Genomic DNA, 12,484 nt, shown 5'->3' with positions numbered 1-12,484 from the left:
GAGCAAAGGGATGCAGAAGGTGCGCTTGGGTTTATTGTCTAAATGGAAAAAGGCCAACAACTAGGCCATATGAAAGGTAGAGGGCAGGCACAGTAAGAACGAAAGAGATGTCTGATTCATCAGCCTTGAAGGAACCGCGGTGCGAGTGAGCCGTGAAATTCCCTTCCTTGGACCAGCGCTCATTGCACATAAATGGTGCCTGAAACTATACATAACTGAGAACCGGCCAGATGCTCTGGCCTCTCATTCCTCCCTCTCACTTGACAAATAAAGATACAAAAGGAACTGGTGCTAGAGGGAAGAAAATGTTCCTTTACTTGACTTTCTTGGCTGAGTTTGTTTGTTTCTCCCCCGTGTTTGATTGCATCCTTGGAAAGCTTGCAGCAAGGTGAGACACGCACTATTGCAAGTGTCTTGGGTGAGGAAGAGGCTGTGCTTCTCCCTTCTGTTGACTCAGGCTGTTTCTTCATCAGGTAAGAGCATACAAGGTAGACACTGCTTACCCCTAGACCGTTGGAGTGAGGCTCAGAGGAGGAAGGAGAGTGAGGCAGGCGGTCCGGGAAGAGGAGAAGCGCGGGTAAATGCACTAGGGTGGGAAGATTCCCTCCTCCACATGGGCCCCCGTGGTCCGGGTGAGGTGGGGAAGCTTAGGTAGGCTCTTCCATCGAGGTCTGGAAGAGCAGCTGCTCTAGAGCACTCACATGCCCTCTCCTGGGATGCAGAGAGGATCATGAGGCTGGGGAGAAGGGAAGACGCAAGGAAGTCATGGAGAGAACTTCCGTTTTCTCAAAGGGGCCTGTGCAAATGTGACTCCCTTTGCTGCAATCTAGTTTAGGTTCATTCCTTGGAGAAAAAGCCCTATCCTCTTGTTTTCTTTGCTATGTTTCTTTCTTTGCAACTAGAATTCAGAGCTGGGTGACACTATAAAAGGTTGCTGGTCCCCTTCTCTAAGGGCTGTTTCTCTCTTGCATTCTCACCCTGCCAAAGTTGAGTTCTGGAAGACAGGGCAGTATAAGTACACCTTGAGGGAAGAGATGGGGGTTCTCTAGAGGCTGAGTGCCCTCTGTGGTGCCCAAGGAGGCTGAGCTCTGTTCCTGCGAGCCCCAGCGGTCAGACCTGCTCAGATCTCAGGATTTCTTCAGGACTCAACCTACCCCAGAATGGCGTGGAGTGCAGCACATTCATTTGTCACTGAGTCACCTTTCTGGTTCCAAGGCTGCGTCTTTCCACTGGACTAGTGAGCGGATTGTCAGTGTTTTGCTCCTGGGCATGCTTCCAGCTGCTTATCTGAAACCCTGCTCTGTGATGGCCTAATCCGTGGCTACACCCCTCACTCTTCATGGTCTAGGGGCCTTGGACAAGTTGTTCCTGGTTGTGTTCATGCGGATGCATTGCAGCAAGCTGCCAAGGCAGGCCTTTTGGCACTTTCAGCTTTAGCCTTTGCTGGGCTTTGCTCTTTCAACCATCATGATGTGGGCATCTGCAAAGACGCTGCCACACTGTGGAAGCGCTGACCTTTTTGACTTATACTTTGAAGAATTAATGCATGCCTCTTTGCTTTCACTTTGTCATGCCATTCAACTCACAATAAGGAAGAAATAACAGATAAATCCATTGGTGGACAGCCTTCTTCTCTTAATCACGAGACTATTTTCAGAATGTAATCTTTGAGGAAAATGTTTGAGAGGAATTATGTCCAAGAAATTGTGAGACTGAGGTCTGTATTCTGGTGAGTTAATGGGGCTGCCTCCCAGCTTCTTACAAGACTCACATATAACTCAACATGATATATGAGCTTTTGCCTTTGAATTTATCAATCTTTTAAAGAGAATCCAGCTTTATTATTATTACTGCATGATCAAATTTCTTCTGTACTTGCCTTGGGAATAATGGACAAAGAGAAATACTGTTAATTCATGAACAAAAACTTTGCAGAAAATGAGACAGTGTTTAATTTTCACAAACTTCCCTTTCTATTCAGCAGACACCAGCTACTGATGGTCACATATACTAGGGAACTTGAAAATTAGGAAATGCTAATATCTCACATTATGAATTTCGAAATCCTAGGAAGAAAAGCCTGGAATGCTTCTGAGTATAGCAAAGTTCCATTTAAGGGCAAGGTCCCCCTTGTAGAAGTATCAAAATATTACAAATTCTAAACTGAGACTTCATTCTCAAATGTGTTTTACTTGTTCTAAAACGATCTGTCCACAAATATAAAACTATAAGTAATAAATTGTTATTTTCCCACTATAGGAATCTGTAATGGGAAAATGCATTCTATGAAAAGAAATATTTTTTAAATGTTTAATAATAACAATAACAACAACAATAATAATAATAATAAAAGCATCCCCTTTGAGTTCTGGACCAAGTGCTATACCTGGCAACTAAAGAGCATTTCAGGAATAACTGTGGACTAGAAACTGCAATGCACAACCCTGATACCTGTAACAGAGAAAAGACCCAAGCTGACTTTGTTGCAGGGGCCAACAGGAGTGCTGAGTCTGCTCATTCCAATATATGATCAAGTCGTTTATCTCTTGTTCATTCCAATATACCAAGTGTCTAGCACAGTCTCTGGCACAGAAAAAATTAATTTTACTTCAGTCCTCTACTTTTTAGGTTCCCCAAGTTGAAAACTACTATGGTTTTGTAATCTTGTTCTCCTCCTTCCTTAGCCTCCCGTACATGCTGGGAAAGTCATATTTCAAAAGCATATTGGGGTCTTTGGAAGAGGACAATGCTATCTTTCTACTTTTCATTGATTAACGCCTTATCTTGACTTAGAAAGCCAAAGTGTCTGGAGGCAGTTAGTAGTTGGTGGTGACAGTGTGATCAGTGCAGGTAATAAGAGTCCTAGGTTCAAATTTCCAAGGAATAAAATCTGCAAGGACCCTTTTTTCTCCACTAATCCATGAGGAAAGGGACTATGTGGATACTGGCCACGGTTGAAGCCCAGCAGCACATTCTAGGAGAATATTAAACATCTTCTGACTAAATTAATGCAAAAAACCTGATATAAGTCCTGGGGATCTAGAATAGAGCCATCTAATAGCACCTTCTGCAATGATGGAAATATTCTATAGCTATCTGTCCAACGTGTGGCCACATATAGCTAGTGAACACGACACTGTGGTTAGTGTGACTGAGAAACTGATCTTTTTAAAATTTTTATGTAATTGCAATTAGCTTAAATGGAAATATAAACAGCCAACATGGCCAATGGCCACCCTGGTGGATTGTACAGGTCCAGACGAACCTACTATTCAGCAGCTAATATTTCTACCTCAGCTCTAGCCTTAGATAATTCACATTAGGATGCAAGCCAGGGCAGCTGGCCTGTGGCAGATTCACTCCCCTCTGCATGGGAGTGAAGGGTGCTGAAGGTGAGTTCTTCCTTTCCCAGTAGCACTCAAGCCAGGGCAGGCTTTAGCTATACTGGTTTTCTGGAATACTTGTAGATACTTTACATTCTTCGTGTGTCACAGTTAGCAATCAAAACCCTTAAAGGACAGGAATGAGGAGAAAGGAGTCATTTTTGCTAAATCCTGTTACCATGAATAGCTCCTGAAGGTCAGGGTGCCAGCTAGGAGGTAATTCTCAGAGAGTGAGAGAGAGAGGAGGAGGGGCCCGCACCCTGCAGCAGCAGCAGGAATGGGAAGGACAGCACAGACATGGCCAAGGGCCCCGCAGGAGCTGCCAGATGGTGAGATGTTGCAGGAGGGAGAGAGTAAAACCAGTCGGAGGCTCTGGGAAGACTCGGGTATCTTTAATTGAACAAACACGTGGGAGAAGATGTTGGTTTTGGCGGATAGTGACGCATGCAGCACTGGATGCGATGTGGCTGAGGTGTTGAAGTGAAGGTGTCTAGGAGGTCTTTAGATGTTCTCCACTGTAGCTCAGAGGGGCGGTCAAGAGTTCAGTGGTGTGGCTGCCAAGCTGTTGCAGAATGCAAGCTGTTTATAAGGGAAATACGTGTCATCCTCAACTCATGAGGTTTTACGCTTGCAGCACTTGAGTCATGAGACCAGTCAGAGGATTTTTCATTTTTATTTGTCTCATCTATTAATGATAAAAATCATCCCTTCTGCCCTCACACGCATTGTCTCATTGAAAGATCTCATTGGAATCCTTCATTCAACACGTATTTGTCAAGCTCCTACCATTTGCTGTCACTGTTCTCAGAGGTCGGATGTAGCAGTCAGCAAGACAGAGCACATTAAATAGCGGCAAATGCCATGCAGACAATCAGAACAGAGAGAGCTGATGGAAGGAGAGGCCTGGGAGAGGGGCCCTCATACTGGATGGTCTGGGAAAGGCCCACTACAAGTGACACTTAAGGGCTAAATGACAAGAAGTTCCCATCAATGTGAAGATTGGAGCAGCCATTATCAGCAGAGGGAACAGCTGGCAGGAAGAATTCGACATATGCAAGGACAAGAAAGACCAACATGCAGGAGGACAGGGCGCAGTAAGGGGCGGCCAGATCAGTTGGAGGGGCACGAGCATGTCAGGCATTGAGGCTGGAGGTTGGGTCAGTAGTTTTCACCTGATGCCAGGTGTCTGGAAAGCTACTGAAGGGACTTATATAGGTGATAACATGATCTGATTTCCTTTTTTTCTTCTCCTTTTTTTTTTTTTTTTTTTTTTTTTGAGATAGAGTCTTGTTCTGTCGCCCAGACTGGAATGCAGTGGCATGATCTCGGCTCATTGCCACCTCTGCCTCCTGGGTTCAAGTGATTCTCCTGCCTCAGCCTCCTGAGTAGCTGAGTAGCTGCAATACAGGCACCCACCACCACACCCAGCTAATTTTGTGTTTTTAGTAGAGATGGGGTTTCAGCATATGGGCCAGGCTGGTCTCAAACTCCTGACCTTGTGATCCACCCACCTCGGCCTCCCAAAGTGCTGGGACTACAGGCCTGAGCCACCGCACCTAGAGCGATTTCCTTTTTTTTTTTTTTTTTTTTGAGATGGAGTCTCGCTCTGTCACCCAGGTTGGAGTGCAGTGGCACGATGTCCACTCACTGCAAGCTCTGCCTCCTGGGTTCATGCCATTCTCCTGCCTCAGCCTCCTGAGTAGCTGGGACTACAGGTACCTGCCATCACACGTGGCTAATTTTTTTTTTTTTTTTTTTTTTTTTTTTTGTATTTTTAGTAGAGACGGGGTTTCACCATGTTAGCCAGGATGATCTTGATCTCCTGACCTCATGATCCTCCCGCCTCGGCCTCCCAAAGTGCTGGGATTACAGGCATGAGCCCGATTTCCATTTTTAACAGATCACTGACTGCTGCATGGGAAACAACAACAACAAAAAAAAACAGCAAAACCTTTGGTTCTGCAGGCACCAGAACCAAACGTCTAGATGAGAGCCTTGCCTTGGCTAGGCTGGCCTAGGCCACCACAGGATCCACCGTCAGGTCTGCCTGTCACTGTCCCTTCTCTGGACCTCTGCCTGTAGGGAGGCATCATGGTGGATTCAGGGTGCTTATATCCCTCCCTCCTGCCACCCCTGATGGAAGGACACACACACTAAATGTCACCCAGGGAATGTTTGCAGTGATGGTCATTATTCAGTAAGAAGTGCTGATGGGTTTTTTTTATACATATTTTTATCATTAATTCTAGTTAATTATGTTGGGGTTTTTAAATAGGCTTTATTTTTTAGAGCAGTTTTAGGTTCACAGCAAAACAGAGCAGAAGGTACAGAGAGTTCCTATATACTCGCTCCCGCAGCACATGTGCAGCCTTCCCACTATCAACATCCTGCATCAGAGTGGCACATTTGTTAGAATCAGTTCATCTACACCCATACATCACTATCACCCAAATAGTTTGCGTTTGGGTTCACTTTTTGTATTGATCACTTTGTGGGTTTGGGCAAATGTATGACACGTATCCACCATTAAAATATCATACAGAATAGTTTCGTTGCCCTAAGGATCCTCTGTACTCCACCTATTCGTCCCTCTCTTCCACCTTACTCCTGGCAACCATTGACCTTTTTACTGTTTCCAGTTTTTCCTTTCCAGAATGTCATATTAGTTGGAATCAGACAGTATATAGCCTTTTCAGATTGGCTTCTCTCACTTACTGATATGGACTTAAGGTTCCTCCATGTCTTTTCATGGCTTGCTAGCTCATTTATTTTTAGTGTTGAATAATATACTGTGTCACAGTTTATTAATCCATTCACCTGCTGAAGGACATCGTGGTTCCTTCCAGGTTTGGGCAGTTATGAATAAAGCTGCCGGGAACATCTGTGTGCAGATCTTTGTGCGGCCATAAGTTTCAGCTCATTTGGGTACATACTGAGAAGCACGATTGCTAGATCATATGGTAAGAATATGTTTAGTTTTGTAAGAAGCTGCCAAACTGTCTTCCAAAGTGGCTGTACCATTTTGCATTCCCACCAGCAATAAGAGTTCCTGATGCTCCATATCATTGCCAGCATTTGGTGCTATGTGTTCAGGGCCTGGGCTATTCTAATAGGTGTGTGGCTTTAATTCGAAGTTCCCTAATGACCTGTGATGTCGAACGTATTTTCATGTGCTTATTTCCCATCCGCATATCTTCTTCAGTGAAGTATCTCTTTAGGTCTTTTGCCCGTTTGTTAGTTGGGTTACTCGTTTTCTTATTGTTGAGTTTTAAGAGTTCTTTGTATATTATGGATAAAATTCCTTTATCAGATGTATCTTTTGCAAATACTTTCTCCCAGTCTGGGGCTTGTCTTCTCCTTCTCTTAACAGTGTCTTTCATAGAGGGGCTTTTTTTTTTCACGTGAGGGCCTTTTGTGACCCTAAACATCAGAACTTTTACATGTTTAATTTTTTAAATAAGAAATGTACATTTGAATCGGGCCCCATCCCCTAGTCTTACCCTGCCCCACTTTGTCCATGGCGCCAACTCCTGCCCTCCCTGGCCCTATAGTATATTAACACTTGATCATTTTTTCAAAAGCTGAAAGTTCGGTGGCTAGTTTTTGAAAAGTCAGAAAATTTCCACAGCATCAAAATAGCTACATGAAAATAGCCTCAGTTTCTAAATGGCCACATCCAAACAATCACATCAAAAGGTCAGGCCCCTGCAATGGAAACCCACAGGAAAGCTTCAGGCCTCAGGCTGGTGCTGGCCATAGTTAATAATAATGTTTTGTATATTCCAAAATTACTGAAAGAATAGATTTTTAAACATTCTCACCACGAAAAAAATAAGTAGGTGAGGTGAGGAATATATTAATTAGCTTCATTTAATCTTTTCACAATGCAGACACATCACATTGTACCCCATAAATGCAATTATTATTTGTCAGTTAAAAACGAATAAATGATCTGGGCATGGTGGCTCATGCCTGTAATCCCAACACTCTGGGAGGCCGAAGTGGGTGGATCATTTGAGGCCAAGAGTTTGAGACCAGCCTGGCCAACATAGTGAAACCCCGCCTCTACTAAAAATACAAAAATTAGCCAGGCATGGTGGCAGGTGCCTGCAATTCCAGCTTCTCAGGAGGCTGAGGCAGGAGAATCAGTTGAACCTAAGAGGCAGAGGTTGCAGTGCACCAAGATCGAGCCACTGTGCTCCAGCCTGGGAGACAAAGCTAGACTCTGTTTCAAAAAAAAAGAAAAAAAAAAACTAATAAATAAAATAAATTATGCTTTTAAAAAAAGACCCCACCACAGGACTCAGATTACTCATGGAGTTTCATCTTAGAAATAACAGCCCAATTTTCAGTATTAACCATATTTGGAAAAAATTTGTCAAAGAAAAATGAAAACAATGCCTAGCAGCCCTCCCAAACAGAGTTCTGTGGGCAGGTATCCAGCAAAAGGAGGTGCTTTGTGGCTGGGCACAGTGGTTTACGCCTGTAAACCCAGCACTTTGGGGGTCCGAGGCAGGCGGATCACCTGAGGTCAGGAGTTCGAGACCAGTCTGACCAACATGGTGAAATCCCGTCTCTACTAAAAATACAAAAATTAGCCAACCGTGGTGGTGCGCACCTGTAGTCCCAGCTACTCAGGAGGCTGAGGCAGGAGAATTGCTTGAACCCGGGAGGCTGAGGTTGCAGTGAGCCCAGCTTGTGCCATTGCACTCCAGCCTGGGCAACAGGAGCGAAACTCTGTCTCAAAAAAAAAAAAAAGGAGGTTCTTTGTGAAAAAGGCAAAGCAGCACTCACAGGTTCTGAGAAAACCTACTGGAAAGAGGTCTATTCAGTATCTTTTAAACTTGGAGTTTATTTTTCAATAGTTTCACGTATTTTATTCACTATATCTTGGGCTGCAGGAGTTGGGATCCCCTCCTACTTTTCTCTTCCTCTGATATGCATTGAGGAAGCCTTTTCTCGCCCTATATTTGAGATGACCTAAGGAAGAGACAGCTGTTGTCTCAGCTTCCATCCCTGCTGTCTTGTGTCCAGGGGGCTTTGAAGAGAGCCCGGAGGAAGGCTGGGGGAATAGTTACCCTTCCACTCCCCAGTCCTGCAACTACCCCAGCCAGGTCCAGCCTTCCTTTCCACCTCAAAGATTTAGCTCATTTCTCTTTTCATTTTAAGGTTTCTACCATCTACCAAACTTCTTGAAATTTTCCCCACTCTGCATCTCCAGGAATGGGCACAGATGAACTGAGCCAGGATCACAGGCTTTGGTGTCAAGACTGTGCTTTACTAGGTGACCCTGGGCAAGACACTTTCCTTATCTATAAAATAGAATGATACTATTCCCTTCAAGGGATTGCTGTGAGAGGAAAAAGAACTAATACAGGAAAGAGTCAAGCCAGTGCCTGGCACATGGCGATGCTCAGTGGAGGTATTTTCTACTGAAGTGTGTCAGGGTATTATGATTACATCTGGGGTCTATCCAGCTCTATACTTGCTTGCAGGGTGGTCTGTGTCTCACAGCCTCAGATTTCGCTTTTGTAAAACAGAGACACTAATAACTATTCCCTAGGATTGCTGTAGTCTGTGAGTTTGGCACTCACACAGTGCCAAAGCAACAACGCTCATCCTTTTGTTATTAAAAGAATTCATCTCTAAACACTACAGAGAAATCCAGTAAATGACCAATGCAGGAACATCATTCGAATCCAACCAAATGAAAGGTGTGTCTCACTAAATTACCCTGGGTTCCTCCTTCTCACAACCCTCCTTCTTAAACATCCCAAAGCCTTTGAGCTGGCCTATGTCCCTGAGCATCAAGAACCTCAGGCTTCACTTGACTGTGATTCCCACCCTCGTCTAGGAAAGAGAAAGCAAGTGAACGGACTGAGCACCGAGTTTGTGCCAAGAGTTTTACAAACTCTATCTTATTCAAATCCCATAATAAGTTATAAGAGACTTTGCATCCTTCTTAGAAAAAGCAAGTTGAGTCTTTGAGTAGCTAACCAAATGTCCTAAGATCACACGGTAGTGGTAGCTGGGATTCAACTAATTTCAAAGGCCATAATTTTTTCCTCCCCTTCCTTTCATATAAGTCACATCCTCTAAAGAGACACTTTGTTCCACAAATTTAAAAGTTTACATTAGGGCATTTCTTCACCCAGGGAACCAAAAAGTAAAAGAATAAAATGCCTTCTACTCTGTGTCAAACTTAAAACAACAAACAAAATTGGTACAGTATTTCACAATTTACAAAATAATTTTCACGTTTGATCTTCACAACCACCATGTAGATGAATATTGTTTTTGCTTTTGTTTCTTTCTTTCTTTCTTTCTTTCTTTTTTTTTTTTGTATGTTTTGTAGAGACAGAGTCTCACTATGTTGCCTAGGCTGGTCTTGAACTCCTGGGCTTAAGCATCCTCCCGTCCTGGCCTCCCAAGGTGCTAGGATTACAGGTATGTGCCACTGCACCTGGCCAGATATTACTTTTGTGTTTATGCTTTATAGACAATGAAATTGAAACTCAGAGAGATCAAGGGATTTGTCCAAGGTCATATAGCTAGTAAGTGCTAGAGCCAGGATTTGAATCCAGAAGTAATTCAAAATTCTGCTTTTCTTCCATTACCTCAGTTATTAGATACTCCCCCTGATACACAGCAACACACTAAGCATTTGCAAATGGTATGTTAATTCATTTATTCATTTACTCAAAACTGATTTTCCACCTGCTACAGTCAGACACTATTCTAAATACTAAGAATACAGTAATGAACCAAACAGACAAAGGGCATACCCTGATAGAGCTCATAGAGCTCACTTCAAAGGGAGAGAGAGAAAAAAAATAAACAAATAAAGAAGCTAATGTTAGACAGTGATAAGGGCTCTAAAGGAAATAAACAGGATGTATCAGTAAGCTATTGCTGCATAACAAATTGCTCCAAATTGTAGTGGCTTAAACAACAATTATTTATTTGGCTCATGATTCTACAAGTTGTACTTTAAGCTGGGCTCAATTGAGAAGTTCTTCAGCTAACTTTAGCTGACCTCAGTTGGGCCTGCTAGCCCAGGTGTTTGTAGCCAGCTAGAAAGTTAACTAGGGGTTAGCTGTACAGGATGGTGTTAGCACTGGTCCACATGCCTCCCATCCGCCAGATGGCTAGTCTGGGTTTGGACAGATGGTGATGATGATAAGGTTCTAGAGAGAGAAATACACAATGACTCTGAAGTTCTGGGCTCAGAACTGCCACACCATCACTTTGTTGCATACTATTGGTCAAAGCAAGTCACAAAGTCAGCCCAGATTCAAGGTGTGGGGAGATAGACACCACCTCTCAAAGGGAAGAACTACAAAGTCAATTTCAAAGGGTATGGATACAGGGAGACTATTAGTTGGAGACATCAATGAAATTAATGTACCTAACAGGGTGATGTGATAGAGGATGGCTGAGTGGTGGGAAAAGGAAGGAATAGAGCTACTTCAGAAGGGAGAAGGCCTCTCTGATGAGGTGACATTTATTCTCAGAGCTGAAGTATGAGAAGGGAGAGCCATTCAAAGCCATAGGAAAGAGCATCCCCTAAGAAGAAGTTATTCTAAAAGATACACTCCCCATAGCAAAATGTCCACATCCTTCACACAGACCTGTTGCATGATCATATATTAAATAAAGGACTTAGCAGCAGGTACACAGGAGAGCAACATAGTATAACATCAAAATGCTCATCCCTTCACCTCCCCACAACCCCAAATGACAACTGAAAGCATGCAGATTTTTTCAGTGGCTATCATTTTCATGAAATAGTTGTGGACCCTTAGAGAAATGTGTCTCCCAAAATAGAGATGTAGGAAAGAGGGGGATGCATAGGAAGCAAAGCAAAGGGAATATTAATGAAGAATGAAGATGGAAGAGACTAATAGCAAGAAAGGAAGTGGAGATGGTGAGACAGGCAGAAACATCTTTGACATGTAGTAAACTCTTAAGTACTTGTAGAATTAGTGAGTGGATGAGGCCCCCATATATATATATGTACATGTATGCATGCATATGCACATGTGATGGAGGAATAAACGAGATAAAGGGAAACAGAGGGAGCCATCACTACTGATGGTGGTAGGGAAGCAAACTGATTACAAAGGTTATATCAGATTAGAGCAATGAGTAACACTTCAACAGGTGGCACATAAGCCTGTGGGGGAAGATTATAGGAGGGAGGAGATGGTATCCTAGGAGGAGTGAACAGCTTGTGGAATGCTCAGAGGCAGGAAGAGGTTTTGTTTTGTTTTGGCTTGGTTTGGTTTAGTTTGGTGTGAATTTGTGGAAAGATGGAGGTCTTCTAGAGAAAAGAGGACTTCATAGATGAGCTGTTATGGTGAGCTTTATCGAGGGGAGAGGGGAAACAGGATTATTATGAGCAAGACATTGTAAGAAGAAAATAAAGACAATTAGAAACTCCAGGAAAAACAAAAGGCTGTATGAGAAATGAATTATAATAGTTCACTGCTTTACTATGCAGTGAACAATGTTACAGTCACTATACTATAACAGTGTTTATCAATATTAATAAAAAATACTAAATATAACTGTAATGTAAAGATGGGAAGGCAAGTAAGGCTGATGTAGAAATGAAATATTCTTAAATTATTGCAGGAAATAAATGAAGAATATCTAACATTGATTACCAAAACATACAGCTAAAAGAATTATTTAAAACCTCCCAGTAAAATGCATGGTCCATAGACCAACACTAGCATCACCTAGGAGCTCGTTAGAAATGCAGAATTTCAGGCCCTGCCCGAGGCCCACTGAATCAAACCTGCCATTAACAAATCCCCAGGGTTTGTGTACTCAGTAAAGTTTGAGAAGCTTGAAAAATTGGTTTGGGGAATAGGACTAGAAGTGGGGAACGTAGAACAAGGAACAAGTTTGTCTTAAGTCTTATTTATCTTTGTTTAGCCGTGGTCGTGGTATTTATTAGTTTGATTTTACAAGTTAAGTTCCTTAATAATTTAAAAAATAAGCACCTGGGTAGAATATGCTCTTTTTCTCACTAATACTTAATCTTATCTTGGCTGTGGCCCTCAGTTTAGATTAGAATACTCTTTCTAAGACAT

At 42.9% G+C, this 12,484-nt stretch overlaps 1 protein-coding gene and 1 pseudogene across 1 annotated transcript in view; both read left to right on the top strand.

Annotated features, from left to right (window-relative positions):
- Positions 1–12,484, top strand: part of LZTFL1 (leucine zipper transcription factor like 1) — a 94,998-nt gene that overhangs the window by 33,415 nt on the left and 49,099 nt on the right. The gene's annotated exons all lie outside the window — the stretch shown is intronic.
- Positions 1,035–1,437, top strand: LOC104671338 (annotated as a pseudogene).

This window comes from Rhinopithecus roxellana, chromosome 1 (genome assembly GCF_007565055.1).
Source record: "Rhinopithecus roxellana isolate Shanxi Qingling chromosome 1, ASM756505v1, whole genome shotgun sequence".
In the NCBI taxonomy this organism is placed as follows: domain Eukaryota; kingdom Metazoa; phylum Chordata; class Mammalia; order Primates; family Cercopithecidae; genus Rhinopithecus; species Rhinopithecus roxellana.
This window is presented reverse-complemented; position numbering and strand designations above follow the sequence as displayed.